The sequence below is a fragment of the Tachypleus tridentatus genome, chromosome 6, assembly GCF_004210375.1.
Source record: "Tachypleus tridentatus isolate NWPU-2018 chromosome 6, ASM421037v1, whole genome shotgun sequence".
NCBI classification, from domain to species: Eukaryota; Metazoa; Arthropoda; class Merostomata; order Xiphosura; family Limulidae; genus Tachypleus; species Tachypleus tridentatus.
In genome coordinates, this window is record NC_134830.1 from 146,221,593 (window position 1) to 146,241,006 (window position 19,414).

Below are 19,414 nucleotides of genomic sequence, written 5' to 3' on the forward strand. Positions count from 1 at the left end.
ATGTAAATCTTCTATTATATGTTTAAAAAGGGCCTGGCATGGCCTAGCGCGTTAAGGCGTGCGCTTCGTAATCTGAGGGTCGCGGGTTCGCGCCAAACATGCTCACCCTCCCAGCCGTGGGGGCGTTATAATGTGACGGTCAATCCCACTATTCGTTGGTAAAAGAGTAGCCCAAGAGTTGGCGGTGGGTGGTGATGACTAGCTGCCTTCCCTCTAGTCTTACACTGCTAAATTAGGGACGGCTAGCACAGATAGCCCAGGAGTAGCTTTGTGCGAATTTCCAAAAACCAAACCAAACCTATATGTTTAAAATATTTTAATACTTTTATTCAGTCACCTGGTGACGCTCCTGGTAACCGCTATTTTTCGAGCCAGAAATAAGCCTAATAGTTAACGAGAAACACTAAGGAACATTTTGAAATGAAACAATATATGAAAACAGAATGTAACGTAGATAGAGCAACGAGAAATACAAATTTTCGTGGTTTGTGTACATAGATTCTTCTACCAAAGGTAAAGTTGAAATGATAACCCATGACGGAGAAGCCTGATGTGTCACTAGATTAACCATATCCACTGTTGTAGGAAGCAGTTTCGTCTGTTATAGCTTTATTTGCAATCTCTAACATATGGTTTCAACTGTCTGTAAACATTGTGAGGCATCCTTATATATTTTAAATGTCTCACATAATCGTATGTAGTAAGAAGAGTGCGAAAGCCTACATCTCTGCTTAATTATGTAATTCGATTGGTAAGAACACGAGAATCACAAGAACAAACACAATTTGTAGGCTTGTGGTACAATAAAACAATTCAACAGGCTAAACTGTAGGAGCGGATTATTGTATGCGCCATACCCCCACCTAAAATGAAGGGGGGATGTATACCCACATCTTCCAAGGATCTTCGCCCCTGATGAAGATGACTCAAGAGCAACATGTAAAGAAACTTTCAGCTGTATGTTTACACCACAAGGTGACTATAAAAGTAAAAGGATTATGCAATCTTGGACGCTGCATTAATTAAACAGAACCAGGAAGAATCTTTGACAGCTTGAAGATGCCACAAGTATGTCCTGAAGCTGCGGATGACTTGATTTTCCCTGAAAAACCAAGATGGCACTTAGATCAAATATCGATAACAAGAATATGAGATTAGCTACAAGAGAAGAGTGACGATTCACCATCTCTAGTTGTGACCAATGGATAATCAGAGTAGTTTTTGTTGCCCACGATCACAAAAGATTTGACCAATTAAGTATTGTAACTGCTTGTGGGTAGTTGTACACACTATTTGGTAGATGAGGAAGATACTAAGGAAAATTTGAATAACACCTCATGATACAGCCAAAAAGTAGCTAGTCTCTCATGAGAACGAAGTTGTCCCAAAATTGCATGCAAGTTCATGCAGTAATGAGACAACCAACTGTTTCTCACCTAAACTTTCTGTAAGTATTCTGATCCCATTATTCCTAAGTATTGGTTATCACATTAACTAGTACAGAGTTAAATGAATATTTAGTTAAAATGTTAAAGTAAAAAGGTTAATCTCTTTGAGAAGATGTATGTTGGATGTAACCAATAAGTATATGAAAAAATTAATAAAAGAAGTAGTCTCAAACTGCTCTGCTTTAAGATTATTTATGAAGTCATTTCATGTTATATTCATAGAATAATTATCGGTAAAATCAGTTAAATTAATATATTACAGTATATAGAAAAGTTAGTGCATTTAAGTCACACAATGCTTAATCAATGACTTATGTCATGTTGCCGGCCCGGCATGGCCTAGCGTAAGGCGTGCGACTCGTAATCCGAGGGTCGCGGGTTCGCGCCCGCGTCACGCTAAACATGCTCACCCTCCCAGCCGTGGGGGTGTATAATGTGTCGGTCAATCCCACTATTCGTTGGTAAAAGTAGCCCAAAGTTGGCGGTGGGTGGTGATGACTAGCTGCCTTCCCTCTAGTCTTACACTGCTAAATTAGGGACGGCTAGCACAGAATAGCCCTCGAGTAGCTTTGTGAAATTTCCAAACAAATGTCATGTTGCTAAGTAACAAAAGAAAACTACAGACTTTCTGCTGTGCAGTAGGTGCACTTATAAGGTGCTAAATATATTTACATATTGGAAGTTTTCATTATATTCCTAATTTGCCTGTGTATAATACATGGAATTGTCATTGTAACCATTCTAGTCAACCACTTACAAAACTTTATCACCAAAGTCTAAACTATTAGTGTTTTATTTTTGTCACACAACATTGTATCTACTTGTGGTCAGTTATATTCATGGCATCATAGAAGACATATTTGGTACAAGAAAATTCATGATCATTCTACAGTAAACAGTACAGTACCTTTGATAATAGACTACTGTTTTCTGTAATATATCACAGCTCTTAGTAATATACAGATCATTAAGATGACTGTGTAAAACAATGTAATGACAAATAATACAAATATTCAAAGAAAGGCATCTTATTTTTTCTGTGAAAGCAGAAAATGCGCAAAGCAGATATTTTGGAACAACAACAAACTCCAAACAACATCTAAAACCAATCCTGAACTTTGCATTCATTTCAAAAGTGAATGATATGTTTATGAGGAAAAACAATTACATTTACTTTGGACATATAGTAAAGAAGTTAAGAAACAAGAGTCTTAAGGGTCTTTGAATAGTTTGCAAGATGGTTGATTTGAAATTAGGCTCACCATCTTTCAAAGGAACCAATTACAGTGGAAAAACATTGTGTTGTGTGAGGGTCTTATCATGGCCATTAGACTGGACAAATGTCCATATAATTCAAAGTAAAATATTCATATAGATAGAAATAAGTTCTTGAAAAGCAACAGTGCTTACTATAAAAATGATGTAATATTTATTGCTCATAATTAACATATTCAGAAACATATAAAGTGTCTCTTTTCTGATACATTTCACAATACAGAAACTTTAACAGACAAACCAGAAACTTCAAATTATGTTTTGTTATTATTCTATTTCAGAATATAGTTGTTTAAGTATATTCATGGCATTCAGTGGTAGCTGTTTATGTGATGAAAGTATGTGAACTGGTTTATCTAAATAACAGTAAATGTAGATAAAATGAAATGTGTAAATGTTGCTATACAAATGGTACAGTTCTCTGGACAACAAATTAAATGTTGAATCATTGTTGGTTTTGACAAAAGAGGTAGTAATGCATTTTTTCATGAACAGTATTGAATGGTAATGGTAGAAACAGATTTGAGAAGAATGACAGTGATTGATATGTCAACATTACAGCTACTGTTTGCTGCTTCAAACATTTGTTAATCTTGAAATTTAGTTTTACATTTACTGCCCATAAATTTTTCAGAGTTAAGAAGTACATATACATTTCCTGCATCCAACTTTATGTAATGTTTAAATATACGTGTGAGAGACATGGAATTTTGTGTAGTGGTGTTTGTGCTTATAAGGTACCTGTTTTTCTACCCTTTAACACCATTTCTACCTTAAGTCCATACCAAGTGAAACATCTCCTTATCTACTACATAAAGAGAGTGAAAAACCCTGTTCACAAAACACCTGAGTTGTAATGTTTTTTAAACTGGTCACAACTAACGTGACCTCTTACATCAGGGAGATTAGGAGGTCATGCGAGCCATGGTTCCAGAAGGCACATTAGTAGCAGTGAATAGTTACAAGTTGAGTTACTAAGAATGTGTTGCTAAGGTGTATGTTAGCAACAAGATTCTCAAAGAGAAAAAACACACTTTTTGCTCACAGCTCATACATGTTGTTGCAATCTGGGAGAATGCTGAAAACCCAGCAACAGTAACATACAACCTCTACTAAACAGAATAGAATTGTAGCGTGTAGTAAGCGGAGAATTAAAATAATTGCACATGAAACATAAGTCATATTATTTACATAATTGTACAGAAAAAGCAAATTAATATCACAGTTATATCTGGCTGGTACTCTCTTACAGGTAGCAATATCAGAAAAAATTCTTAGGTATTTCATTTGACTCAAAATTGAACTGGATGCCACACATTAATAGCATACAAACAAGAATTTGGAAAGGAGCACATTACCTTAGGAGCTTCACTGGTAACAAACAACTAGAAAACATTAAAATTTACAGAACATACATAAGATTACTTATAAAATATGCCTGAATAATATGGATAAATGTATCAACAAAGTACAGCAACTACAAATGAAAGCATATTGAGTCTCGTGATCATCAAACTCAATATTCCTACACCTCTATTCAAACATGTCAACTCTACTAGACAGACTCCTGAATAACTCTCTTCTTGTCTTACACTGCTAAATTAGGGATGGATTGACCTTGTGTAGCTTAGAAGGAAATAAAAACATATAAGTATCTAATAATTTCACTGAATCTAAGTTATTTAATAATGTTACTTCTATACTGCTCCACCAAAGTTATTTAATACTGCTGGATGCAAGCTATTTAACAATTTTATTTGTATACCACTTGTACAAAACTACACAGTGGTCTATTCCATAATAATTACACATGTTCCTTTCTATTTAAGCAGTAATACAAATGGAGTGAATGGAAGTTTAAAATTTTTTAGTGATATTCAATTATTGAAACCATTAGTATTAAAGAAATTTTACAAAAGAACAAAACCATGTCTTAAAATGTATGGATGGACATAGTGTGGAGTATTTAAATTTTGTGTTGTTAAAAGAAAATTAATAAAATGATAGAATTATCAGAGAGAAAAGGAAGAAATTTTACTTTTTGTGCTTAAATTACTTTTGTTAACATATTCTAAGTTTTCATTATGATAAAATTTTAATAGTTTTTATTTTTTGGAATGAAAGATATTCAATGAACTGTATAAGTAAAATTTAAATTAACATAATGCTGCTGTCATGATTACTTAAATATTAAGTAAATGTTTGATACAGAATCACAACAAATCATTGAGTCAATACATTATTTGTTTTAAAGCAAAGCTATCTGCTGTGTCTAATACAGGGAACTGAACAACAGAATTTACACTGTAAGTTTGTGAACTAACATGCCACATCTGGGACTACAAACATAATATAATGGTAATTGCATGATGGTAGTAATGCTAAAGAAATTTTAATAGATATAACCATCAGAAAATATTGACAGAAAATGAACAATCATCTAAAATAATTAAATGCTGGCAAAATAGGAGAGATTTGAAGATGTCACTGTTGTAGACTTAATGTTTACTATCATCTTTACTGTTTTATTTATGGTCTAAACCTAATATAGATTTATCTAGCAATTAGCTTTGTTTTACTTTTATCAAGAGAAAAGAATTAAACTTAATTGTTTCATAGTAAGATAAAGTTTACCAAAATATACAAAAATAAACCTCAGTTAACTGTGTTCAGAAAATGTTTATTGATTCACTTTGGTGATGTTTGATACTATCACTATGTAAAGCTGATCCACCAAAGTCAGTAATAAATAAAAGTATCTTCCAGAGATTATTCATTTCGTGAAAACATTTTTTACAATATTCAGTAAATGTTCAAATCATTTAGGAAGAAAGATGTCAACAAATAAGTTCTCTAAACAAAAACCGTACCAAGATTTTGAAAGAAGATAAAAATGTTTTGCGTACTTTATTTTATTACAATATACAATATTATAATATTGTGGCATACCTTCATTATCTAAACATTCTCTGGAAAGCCACCAACTAGGAAGAATAACATGTATAGAATTTCTAAACTAAATATACCACATATTGGAAAATGAAAGTAGAAAACATTAATTTGTCAAGTAAATTATTAACTACAACAACTCATTTTCATAAATATAGAAATAATTATTTGTAGGCACAGTGAACATTAGAACCATTGTTGGGACTGATTATTATCAATGAATAATGGGAATCTTTGTTTAAAGAAAAGTTTCTTACAAGCAGCTTCCAGAGAAATTCATTTAAAATGACTTGAAACTCCACTTAAGTTAACATTTTCAAATTTTTTGACATGTAATAAATTTATCACTCATGTAATGTAAGAATAAAAACCTCTTGAAATATACAACATACAAGTGTAACATTATTGACAAACCACATATTTCAAGCTTGAAAAAACATTACTCACATGACAACTTTAAATAACAAATGTTCCAATTTAATGAAGAGTTTAGAAATTCTATAAAGTCAAATATACAATATTCCAATAAAAATGCATTATTTTATAAAAGAAAGATTACTATATAAAAATATACAGAATACAATAAAACTGTAACAAACAAGCTAGGCACAGCTTTTTTGTGTCTATTAGAAAAAACTAACAGTGACAAACATAAGCAAACAAAATCACAAAGAAGGACTGCATTAAAATAGCAACTCAGAGCTCTGACTAATTATGTTAGATCGTTATAACTTAGAAAACCATCTGAAACAAAAATAAATTAAACAAAGTATTTGGTTTAATTTATTTTTCTTCTTTTTACATTATATTAAACTAATATATATATTTCTCTTCAACACCAGAAACAAAACAGGTTTCATCATATGTAAACTTTCAACTGATCAGAACATGAGGAAAGAATATGTAACTGCTATTTTTTTTATCAGATATAATGTGGGTAAACATCTCTTCCAGTTGGTTATATGTAGTACAATTTTATAAATGTTCATGATGATACAAATCAAAGTCAAAAAAGTTTTTTAAATAGATAAAGCAGAAAATTAAGATTTCTCAACATGTTCAATTTTTGCAGTTATGTATCTAGGTCACATAATAAAAGTCATATTTCACAAAGTTGACATTGTTGACAACTTTGACAAAATTAAGAGCGATTGAAGAAAATTATATCCACCTATGATCAAGTAATTTTTTTATTGTAATGGAAGACTATTGTCTGCAAGGGAATTTTTTCAGAAATTACCTATTTTTCCAACTTATTGTGGTTCCTTAAGGTTTTAAAAGACAGTTATCTTGAAACTACTGTATAAATTTGAGACAAATAGCTTTAATGGAAAGACTGAATACATGCTATAAACTCAATGACTTAGTATTGAATGAAGGTTACATTCCATGAACTGCCTGTAATTTTAAACTCAAGAAGTAACAATGATGGATCAAACTAGATAATGTCAATAAGAACAAGTCATATTCAAAGATGATAATTACTGGTCAAGTTTTCCAAACAATATTTAAAGAAGAATTACACTATTAAACTATACAAACAAGTTTAGTTTAAGAAATGTGAGATCAGCATTCAGTTTTCTCTAAAGCTGCATAGCAGTTTTCTTATGTAATTATTAATTACAATATCAAATAAATTTTTAATTATTTTTCCATCTGCAGAGGCATCTAACTGATTTGGCTCTAAAATAGAAGACTCTTAACCATACCATATTGTACAATAAAATTTATAATTACAAATGTTAACATACATTTCTTAAGATAATACACTTGGAACTGATAATTATTCTATCTCAACAACAGTCATGCTACTTTTAAAAACACAAAATAATGTTTTGGAAAAACATACATCTGTTGGTCCATCTTGGATGTTCCACCCTCTAAACTAAATTAAAATAAATAACTCTTAGAACAAGCTCTTTGTTTCATACCCTAACCAAGTCTTTGTTAAACTAAAATTTACTGCCTTTACAACAGTCAAATACAATCCTTTCTAAAGGCTAAACACCTGTAAAACAAATAAAACTGTTTTAGCTGAAGATGGCTCTAACCCTGCCAAAATTTATATATTTGTCCCCTAGACTTACTATTCTCTCTGTTAGATATGAGAAAAAAAGATACATCAACACTTTCAATTTTCTTTATACTCATAAACACCTCATTGTAATGCCCACTAACTCTTTCACAGGAAAACAAGTTGAGAAATTTCAGCCTTTCTTCACGTGACAATCCCTTCATCCCAGGCACCATTCTAGTAACCCTTTCCAAATATCCTATTAATCCTACCACCTGCAATATGCGTTGCTTGGATTGCTTTTAGAGACTGATCAACTGTTACACCAAGATCTTTGTCTTTCATAACACTGTTAAGGTTATTCCCATTCAAATCATACTAAAAATTCAAGTAATGATAACCCACATGCATTATTTTTATATATGCCAAAAGATTTATTAGACAAGATTTTTCCTCAGTAAAACAATCTTGACTATTCTATAAAAATCTAAAGTTTGTTAAATGGCTTTGTAAAACATCTAACAGACATCCCAAAATGTTCTGACAGCTGATGTAAGACTAATAGGGTAACTACTGGGATAATCTTTATCATCTGCCTTGAAAAGACAGTTACATTAAGTAATTTCCGGTATTCTGGTACCTGCCCACTATTCAAGGGCTGAGAAAAATACAAAGTGACTCATTTAGGGTTCTGTCCCAATCCTAACATTTTATTTACCCTTACTCTTAATTATATTTCCAACCAACCTTTTCTCTTACACATTTTTTATGATCTAGTTTCTTGTTTTACCAACTTTCTTAATCTTAAGTTATCTTCTATGTCTCCTGCCATACCAGTCAACTCATTTTTTTTTTAATTTATGATACTTTTCTATAATATATTTTTCTTCTATATTTTTCTCATACAAACTTACTTCTGTCATTTTCTTTCTATAAGGAATATGTTTTCCTTGGATTGATAAAAATTTGTCTTTAAAATATTCTACATCTGATCAGCTGTCCAATTCACAACATATAATCATTGTTGCATCCCTTCAAAATTTTCTTGTTTGCAGTTTGTAAACAGAATATCATTATTCCTTATATCCATATGCAAGAAAATATTAAACCTAACATAGGAATGATAGCTTTCTTAGCAGAATCTCAAATTAGCATGGTTACATGAAGAGAACCAAGCATAGCTCGACTTGCCATAGTTACCAGAAAATAACATCGAAAGGCCCCATAAAGTATTATAGCGTTCGAGTGGTGCTTTGGCAAAGTGTCAGTTTTGGGAAGGATTTCAGAAGGAAACAATTATTGGAGTCATTAAAATATAATGTGTCAGCTTTAGGTATATAAAAAGTTATATATATATATATATCGTAATTGAAGAAGTTAATAGTATATTTAGACTGGAAGAAGATAATGTTTGGTCTGTAAGTTGTTTTATATGTAAAACTGAAAAACAAAATTCCTACAGAGGCTGCAAAATATCATTTTGTTAGAACAGAGAAAAGACTGCTACTGAGGCCATATATTATATCAAATCTCTTTCGGGTATTTCCTTTATGCTTTGCTAATAGTACTTTTAAGATTTGAATCTTACATGTTTGGATATATGATATTATTACACTGGGCTGTAGGTATACCATCAAATCATCATCACGTTTTCAAATAAGAATATGTCCGCATAACAGGGGATAACAAGAGTAATTAATGTGAAGAAATCGACAATTAAAATTTAAAGGTCATTATCCAGACCACCACGTCCTGGTAAGAGAAAGCCTTTGTCTTGCAGAAGAGAAATAGGATGTTTTTTTACTTTTGGTTAGATCCCAATTGTTTATCATCTTTGGGGCGAGGGTAAAATGTGGTTTAACTAGAAAATTAAAATAAAAATGTTGCTCACGTTAAAGTTTAATCACATTACATTCATATTAAATGTGATAAAATATTTAAAGTAATAGCCCCACGTTAATACGTAAGTACCAAAAGTGACTTATTATGTGAACTTCAGAGATATTGCACAAATGACAATAATATCCTTAGTCATTTCTACCTATAAATATGAACAAACTTTACAGTAATTGCTGATAACCCATTAAATCGGCACCATAAAACAACAATGAATTAAATATCGCATTTGTTTTAGCGGTCCAGGTTGTCAACTTATTGTCATAACGGATAATGTATGTGGTAGTAATACCCAAATGCGTTGGGGATACCCCATTTATCGAACAAAATCCAAACGCCGATGTTAATCTTGTCAGACGTCATGGAAAATTGTACAAAAATCAAATAAGGGTAGGAAGCTGAGTCAGTGCGCCCTTGTGAAATGTGTAACATTAAATATGCAGGCGGCCTAGCATTGTCAGGTGGGTTAAGGCGTTCGACTCGTAATCTGAGGGTCGCGGGTTCGAATCCCCGTCATACCAAACGTGCTGGCCGTTTCAGCCGTGGGGGCGTTATAATGTGACGGCCAATCCCACTATTCGTTGGTAAAAGAGTAACCCAACAGTTGGCGGTGGGTGGAGATGACTAGCTGCTTTCCCTCTAGTCTTATACCGCTAAATTAGGGATGACTAACGCAAATAGCCTTCGTGTAGCTTTACGCGAAATTAAAAAGGAAACAAACCATAAACATGTCCGTATGACAACCTGGACCGGTAACTGTAATGCGACATATATATAAAGGTGGTTGTTATTTTGGATTTTTGCATAAAAATTATAGATACAAATTTTACTTAATGAAATTATTATTACAGTTTATTGTTTATTTTATATATATATTTATTACCAGACCGCTGTAATGTTTTTCAGCTATTATGACAACATTAAAAGCGTGAATATATGTGAAATGGCGAAATAGACCTTGAACTGTGTGAGAAGTGTAGAAGTTCACAAAATCAGATCGAACGATAGTGTATTTTTGCATTAACGGTACCATGATAACCTACATGAATATGGCCTTAAAAAGGAGCACAACGAGTACGCGAAATTAGCTCTGATTTCTTGACAGTGTTCATTACTCAGGAACTCGCAACATACACTGGGGGGATGGGGGTGGAATACAGGTCAAACTCGCTTGACACTATCAGGTTTCAAACGTCCAAATCCGATTCCGAGAGAGATCGGAACTGTTACGGGCTGTTCATACTGGTAAACTGTCTTCGCCATAACGTATGCAACCAGTTAATATTTCTTCTCGGGAGTCGAACCTGTAACATCTTTTCCTCTTCATGTTCATTGCCCCGTTACCTCCCCCCCCTTTTATTTTTCTCTCTTGTACCTTTTTTCGCATCATCAGTGTACATTTTTCATCATTTAAGAAAATGTTTAACTTTAGGCGATTATCGTGATATTTGTGCAAGTTGTACGACGTGTCTCCGCGACCTTGAATATGTTTAGGCAACACTGGTCTGTCACGCGTAGGCTCCTCCTAGAAGTTCAAAGTACAGTATGGTAATATATATATATACACACACACAATGGGGATGATCCCCAAAAGAAATACCTTCATTATTTATTTTGATTAGAAAAGGACATCAATATAAATTTAATTCACCATTACCTAACCATTTTAGAGCTCTTTACGTGTTTTCCATGTGTTGTTAATTTTAGAAATTTGCTTATTACAAATTCAAATTCACGAACAACTAATTAACAACTGTTTCAGTATATGAAAGAACTAATTGCTATAAAGTTTGTGGTAATGTAAATGGTATGATTTTTCCATCTCTCCACTAAATATGTTTGACATATTATTCACAAATACATATCAACTAGATGGTAAAGGGTTGTATAGGAACAAAATTAGATTACACTGACAGTGACGTAAAGATTTTCTTCAAAGTGAAACAGAAAGTTACTGTTATGCCATGCTTCAGGGAGAAATTGAAGATCATGTGTGAATTAAAATAAGTGGTTTGAAAAAAATAAAATGACTTGTACATATGTTATGAAATACGAATTCACAACAAAATAAATTCTGTTACATTTTTTTTAATTTACGTAAAATTTTCTATTCCGTAATTTTTATAAGAATTTCGACGATAGAGTACATTTTAAATGAACTACAGGATTGACCCCTAAAAAATACTTGTTCTGTGGGTTCTGTTGACTCCTTAAAAAAAAAGTTAAGCGTAGGCCCTGTTCATTCTCGAATCAGTACAGTTTTCTTATCTACGTTGCCAATAGCTTGAAATGTGAGCGATTTCAATCTGAGTTTTTCACTTTTGCGTTTAGTAGTAAACATGGAGGAGGAGAAACGTTGTCGTAGGTTATTCCGGGCAAGCATATCAGTTGGAAAAAAGTAATTGTAATTCTACTCTGGTCTACAAGTTCAGGTGTGGGCTGCAGTAGAGCCTGGCGGCGGATCAGTCCTATTATTCTGTTTTGGTCAGGGTTTTTTTGTCTCAAAATAATAATAATAAAACAAAATAAAAACCTCGGGTTAGTCGTAAGTCCTTGGTCACCTGATTACTTTATTGTCAGTACTTCACGCATGTTGCCTTCCCTCGTTGCAGTGCATGACATCGGAAAGTAGTTTTAGCTACAGTAGATTTAGTTGATCATTTTGTGCCGCAATGTAGACAGAATACGACTCACCCTACGTAATATTTAGTAACAGGGACAGGAGACTGCACGTTGCGTCATCTTATCACTGCGTAACAGCATGTATTTGTGTAAATTGAGAAATTTAACTTGATTATAAGCATGTTCCTATGGGTCAGGTATAAAACCAAATTTATGTTAAAAAGAACTGATAAACAAATTAAAGGTATAACATGATATAATTAAAGTCGTGGTGCAGTTTTATAATATATATTATCTTTACGAACTCATAAATAATAAGTTGTATAAAATAACGAAATAATTTTATTTTTCATGTCATTGCTTGAATTTATTTTAAAAAATAAATAATTACACTAAACAAAGTGAAGCTAATTGCTGACCTGTTTTATTCACTTTCAATGTTACGATGTATGCTAACATGTTTTTGCAGGTAAGTATATATCATTACAGATTATAAAACAAACAAAACATGGCTGGTATGCGTTTTAACATTTTTATTAATAAAGCAGAGAACAACGTTTCAATCTTCCAAGGACATTTTCAAGTTAACCATTCCGAGATGCATTTTGTTTCAAGTGGGTTTTTGTCATCAAGAAGAACAATACATGGTTTAATGTGTAAAACAAAATGTACGGAGGGAAAGGAATACTAAATGTACTTGTACTGAAAAATAATATATTTTGAAATCATTGCGAGTTGTGGATTTGTTTGTATTGTCATATGGTGAATTATTACAAGCACTTCTAACGTAGAAGTGTGAACTTTGTGTGATTTTTGTCATAATGAGCTATATTTCCGAAATAAACACACAAGTAATATTGTTTTTTTCCGATTTTATCGAGTAAACTTAAATTTAAAAAGTATGTTCATTTTCTCGTTGATTGAGTTTTGGTTATAATTTTTAAATTCATCAAATATTTGAAACAGCTTTGTTCGTAATTTTGAACACGTAGGGCAAGGTCTAAACAAGTTTACAATCAACTAGATTTTGATATATTTGATTACAACTTTAAATTGTTTAAAATACAACTTTTAAATAGTTTGGGCTTGTATGTCGGGAAAACTTAAACTTAGGATTTTCCTTTTTATATTTTTATAAAGAACATTATTGCTGATAGATGGCGCTATAATGCATCAGGATATTTCTTTTTGTTATTGAAAACAATATTCGAGATAATAGATGGCGCTACGGGATATTATATCGCAATATAAAGGTTAGATAATAGGTGTTATATGGTTGTGCACTTCCGCAAAATTTCTAGAATGTTCTTTTGACTTTTCGTTAAGCATGTTACACAATTTACCTTAAACCTTTTATAAAAACAAATGTTTATTACTTTTAAATACGTTTGGTGCTTAATAAAGATCTAAAAGTTAAAACTTTGCGTCAGAATATGGGAGCTATATTCTCTACTTGTTGCACTAGAATACAGTGAAAAGGCCCATGAGTGCTATTTAAGGCGTTTTTCGTACCTCGTGACGTAGTTGGTAACGTCAGAGTGTTTTGAATGGTAGGTTGAAAGAGAGCGAAAGCGGATGTTGAGAGAAAGGGAGCGGAGAACTGCGGAGATTAGAAGAACAACCAGAGGCGTCGTAACGGCAACGATGAATTCGGTTATATTAGCTAAGTTTTCTTTACAGTTGTGAAGTACAGTACTTCAATGGCAAATTTTAAGATAACACTAGAGAAATATATCAGTTTGATATAGTAGTTGCATATTCTTATTTAAAAAAGAAATAGCGCTGAAGAGTTATCGTGTAGATGCAAATATAACTCTAAATGTATTGCTACGATAGACGTAAACATCCCGATAGTAATATGTGATGCTAGTTTAATAATCTGCTGCTGTTTTTTTCGAAAAGTTTAGTAGGGGGGAAGATTTAAGAAAAACACTCGTGTGCTAACTATGTATTTGTTGTTGTAGTTGTAATGAGCTTCCTTTCATGCTGTAGTAATTTCTGGAAGAGGACTACATGTTAATCACTTTTTCCCTCTGGCGCAGTCTGCATGAAAAAAACGAAACGATAATGTGAAGATCAGGTTTTTAAGTTGGAATGCTTGGATTACTTTTAGAATAAAATCCTTTTAATATGGTCTTTTCAAACTTAACTCGGCGTCTGTTGTTTAAACATATTTTATGTATAGGTGTTACTATATATGATGCGACTACAATTACAACTCACTTGCATATAGTCTAGGCTGTCGAACAAGGGTGGAAAGGGGGGTTAAAGAAACTTTGGTTTTGTTTTTTAATAGGTTCAACTGATGTATAGATTCTACTGTACTTGCAGTTGAGGCTATAGGTGAATCTACAATATCTTACGTTGCCTTTTGATGGTAAAGGATCTCGAAATAACTAACTGCATAAGGAGTGTGTAAGTACTGCAAGGACAGGTAACTTTCCTACTAACTACATCGTTTTCGTTTTTGTAGATTGTTAAAAGATGGAAGTAGAAATTGCGAAATGAGTTGCACGTATTTTGTGCATTGTGTAAGGATGATGAACTCTGGGGGATGGGTTACTTTTTCTGTTTTTTGAAGTATAATTGCAGAACGGAAGTTACTGTCACGGATGTCATTCGCCATAGTCGTAGAAGAATGGTCATCTGTTCCTAGTTTGGAGGAAGTGTAACATTCTGACTCTTGTATAGGGTAAGCTGTATTTGGAGCGTTAACAACTTTGCGTTTTTACTTTTTGTCTAATGTTTAATTGCTTGTTAGTTACAAAAGAGATTTACATTCAAAGTTGAACTCTGAATACCATGCAAGACTTGCTGTACGAGTTTACTGTAACTGAAGTGATAACGTAAACCGTAAATTCAGTCTAGCCTCAATAGATATTTTAATGGAAATTTCCATAACTGATCTGTATCTTAAGACAAATGCCGCCCTTTACCTTGTACTGTGGGTAGGGTGGTAGTGGTTTACTTGCACCTTGATTACTTAAATAGGTTCAGCAAAGTGAAGAATCTCCATTGAGACCCTTAAGAGCTTGCCACGTATGTATGATTGTTTTTCATTATGCTGTTTCTTCATTCAAACTCAACCCTGAGAACGAAGAAGAGTACTTGTAGTTGATACACCTGCAGTAAGGTAACATTTTGTACTGGTGAACATGTTTTCTGAAGGTTAATATATGTTACAGTAACGTTAGCAAAACTTGCTAGGGAATAGGTGTTTTGGTAAATATCACGCAGGTTCTTCAACATGAATTCTTGGTGATGTCCGAATTTCGTCCCTTCTTTTCATACTACTGACGTGTATCTGGAAGATCGTCCAACCTTGATCATGTGCCATTGGTACGTCTAGACCAATAGGTAATTTCGGTTAAGTGCATGTTAAACGAACGTGTAATTAGAAGGATGCCGGTTAGTTACCAGCCTCTGATTAATACTTTCTTACTTTGATTAGTCAACTGAACTTTATACAGGTTAGGGATAATCCGAGTGTAACTCGTAACTGTCTTCAACAGAGCGTACTTGAATTACCTGAAGTAGAATGTTGATCTGTCTCATTCATAGTAATAGTTCAGAGTTGTGTGCTATGCAAATACTTTTCGCGTGTGTGGCGTTTTTTTTGTTTTCTTACACTGAATTAGGTCATAAAGAATGACGTTCACCTGCAGACTTGTGAACAACCGAGATTCACGTACTGTTGAAGATCGTAATATTAGGATATGCTGATCTCGCAGCCTCAGCAAGCAAATTTGTTGGACGGAGATGTCTATTATGGATGATGAATGCACATTTGTTTAACCTCCCAAGTACTACAACTATACACCTTAATTGGAACCAAGAGGAAATTCTCCATGTAGTCGTGCATGAAAATTGTCCTGACATCTTTTGCATGGACCAAGTATAGTAAGGGGTAAACTAGCACTAAACTGGATAAACAAGTAACGTATATTGTGCTGTATGTATTGTTTCAAATGTTTTTATATAAAAAGCAAAAAACACCGTAACTCTTTCTATTGTAGGAACATGGAAGTTTAATAGTTTTCTATTGTCTCTTAACAAACCTCAGTGTAAAGGTAATGGGTAGAATTTGTGTAATTTTAAAGAATAGAACTTCTACCTACCTGATTTGTTTTGGGGGGGGATTGTTTACTTAACTTCTCAGAATACTTGAATAGGTTCAACACTGGATAAATCTCGGACTACGAAATAACCACAAAGGTTTGAGACGTTTCATCTATCGTCACTCTGAAAACTTAGTGAAGACTGAAGAGAGAATTGTAGATAATTGGCTTTTAGAAGTTGTATTAAGGTAACATTTTGTTGCTGTAAACTGCATTTTATTTGAATATTGTCACTGAATTTCCCCGTCATTTTGGAACTTGTTCGTGGCAAGTTTAATGCAGTAGTTGCCAAGTTCTGCAGCTTGAATCTTGAAGATGGGAGAACAGTTCTGTGTTTTTAACATCGGCAGTATATCTACTGTGTGCAATTGTTAGTAGTAGTTATCACATAGAGTAAGTTAGTCTATATTTTTAAATGTAGAATTATCGGTTATTAATGTAGCAGGCATAATTCAGTGTTTTTAAATTTTCTTAAATTGATCAAAGTATGAACTTTAGTGGTTTACGGAAAACGATTTGGTGGCTTTCTAAGTGCAGAGTTAACTAATTGTATTCGTGTCGGAATGTGCAAGTTTGTTAACTAAATTTGTATTTAGTTTGTGTACTATAATGGGAGGGTGGGGAGCTAATTTTTTTCTTACGCTGTAAAGTAGGATGACCAGAGTTCTGGAAGTCCGTAAAGGTGTTCACCAGTAACATCCCGAAATATGGGTCCTACGGTTTGGACACGACTTTCACAGTGGAGGTGTACGGTTGCTGTTTCTGATAAGTAGTAACTTGTTTCGTAGTCCACTATTAAGGAAAACGAACTTTAACAGTCTCAGTATTTTTATTCTTGTTTTATATAAGTGAAAAGTCGTTTGTTCTGAGATCCTGTAAGCAGAGCTTTAAAATGTTAGAAGTTGCATATCTCGCCTTATAGGTGAAGCTCTTAGTACAAGACCACATACAAGTTGTATTCCATCTTCAGTGATCATTTACACCTCGATCTTTGACCGATAAGTTTCTACTTGTCATTCAACCAAGTCTTCTCGTGTGGCTCTTATAGTAAGAAGCTGAATAAGGAGTGGAAGTTTTTCATGGTGAACAGTTCGTTGTAATTTAGTGTCCTATTTGAAGTTTGTGTTTGAATATTTATCGTGTATTTTGTGAAATCTTCCAGCATAAGATACTTCTGAACATCTTATACTCGTTACCACGAGCTTGTGTACATGGACGTATCGTATGGATTGTGCACCTATTACAGGGGTGGAGTGTTGGATACTTTGTGTAGTGTTAATAAACATCAGCGTTTCATTTAACGAAATGATTAAAACCTTTTGGAGTTTTTGTATGAATTGTACGTTATTTGATTAAAAGGTTATTTACCCATATTTCTTTTTCATATTTCATTTATATTTCAACTAAACTCTTTAAAATATTAACTTCACGCTAAAGCAGCGAACAACTTACCGGTTTATGTAAACCGGATACAAAACATTCCTAGCTTACACAATTGGCTTTGTATTAAGTAACAAATTCATAGAAACTAAGTTACATATTAAAAAATAAAAGCCTCTATTAACCATTATTTTAGAAGTGAATTACTAAAACTTCTACATTTCAAATACAACTAAGACTATATCTTCTTCGTTTGTTTCAAGAAAACTTTGAAAACATACAAATCTACAAAAACAGATGAACAAAACTGGAGATCTAAACGTCCTGAAGAATCAATCTTGTTAGAGCAGGGTTTGAATTTTAATTTTTCTGAATTTTACGAAAAAACTTATTACCCAATACTACTTACATTTTAGAAATATCTTACATTAAAAGTTACATTTTAAATAAAATTACTACATTTGTACGTATTTTAACCAGTTTCATAAGGTAGTCTTAGAAAATAGTTAATCGTACAACCTATCGTGGTTCAATACAAAGTATTAAACGTACAACGAAATTTTATTTTATTTTACATACCCAGTGAAGTAAGTTTAAAACTCAAGGGCGCCGAAACTTGTAAGAACGTAATTAGTTAACGCTGTAGCAACATTGGAGGAAAACGTCGATTTTTTTTTTTAACGTAATTTTTAACACGACACTGATACATATTCCAGATAATTTTACTCATCGTAAAATGTTCCATGACTGAGTCAACTGCCTAATGCCGACTTCAAAACATGATTTCATTGAAATGCAAACCACCTGAAACTTCGAATGGTCACATATGATGGTATGTTAGTCAAATATCGCATATTCGAAATTTAGATTTTGGTCTGAGGTGTAAATAAATTTTTATTAGAAATAAGTAACTAGTTTGAATTTATGAACAAACAGGATTGTTAAAACTGCACTCTTAGAATTTACGTGAAACGTTACTTAAATGGCAAAATTTGCCGTTATAAACAGTAAATTTGATCCAATGCAGTTTCTTCGAATACATTGAATAAAGTTCAATATTCTGTGTTGCTTGTTACAATAGTGAACATTTTGGGACAAATTATGCCTGAAGATGTCTTGCGGACACAGGAGGAACTCAATTACGTGATAGCATTTTCAATCAACATTACAGAAATGTCTTTATATGTTAGTGTGGTATAAATTTAGTGATAAACAGCTAAAAAATTTTCAGTGATTCTAAAGGTAAGGAATTGCAAACGTTTGGAAGTGCTTGATTAAGGATTTTAATGAATGTTGCTGAGATCAATCGAAAGGAGTTTTGCTTTTAAACTATATGCATATGTTAATATGTAGGAAATTTATGTGGAATACGTTATCTGCGCAGTGTATTCACTAGATATTAATATTCCACTACGTTGAACATTAATTTTAATCGAGAAGTTCATTCGTAGATTTTCATAAATACACTTAATTCGTTGATTGAATAATTAGTGAGAAACAGAAATACAATTTTAGTGATACACTTGTAGAATATTTACTGTCAGATAACCTGTCTATAAGGTAAGGTATAATGAATTCATGAAAATGTTGACACTTTCCAACGATTTATTTTAAGGGACAGTTGTAATAAGAATAAGAGACATCGTCCGAGTCTAGAGTTTAAATAATTATGATGATTAAAGGTGAAATGTTTTGGATTATTCATTTGTACG

The 19,414-nt window shown here is 32.8% G+C and overlaps 1 long non-coding RNA gene across 1 annotated transcript; it reads left to right on the top strand.

Moving 5' to 3' along the window:
- Positions 1-13,724: 13,724 nt before the first annotated feature.
- Positions 13,725-17,695, top strand: LOC143253971 (uncharacterized). The gene is made up of 2 exons (XR_013029922.1): positions 13,725-13,857; positions 14,501-17,695. It is a non-coding gene; the product is annotated as an uncharacterized LOC143253971 (long non-coding RNA).
- The last annotated feature ends 1,719 nt before the right edge of the window (positions 17,696-19,414 follow it).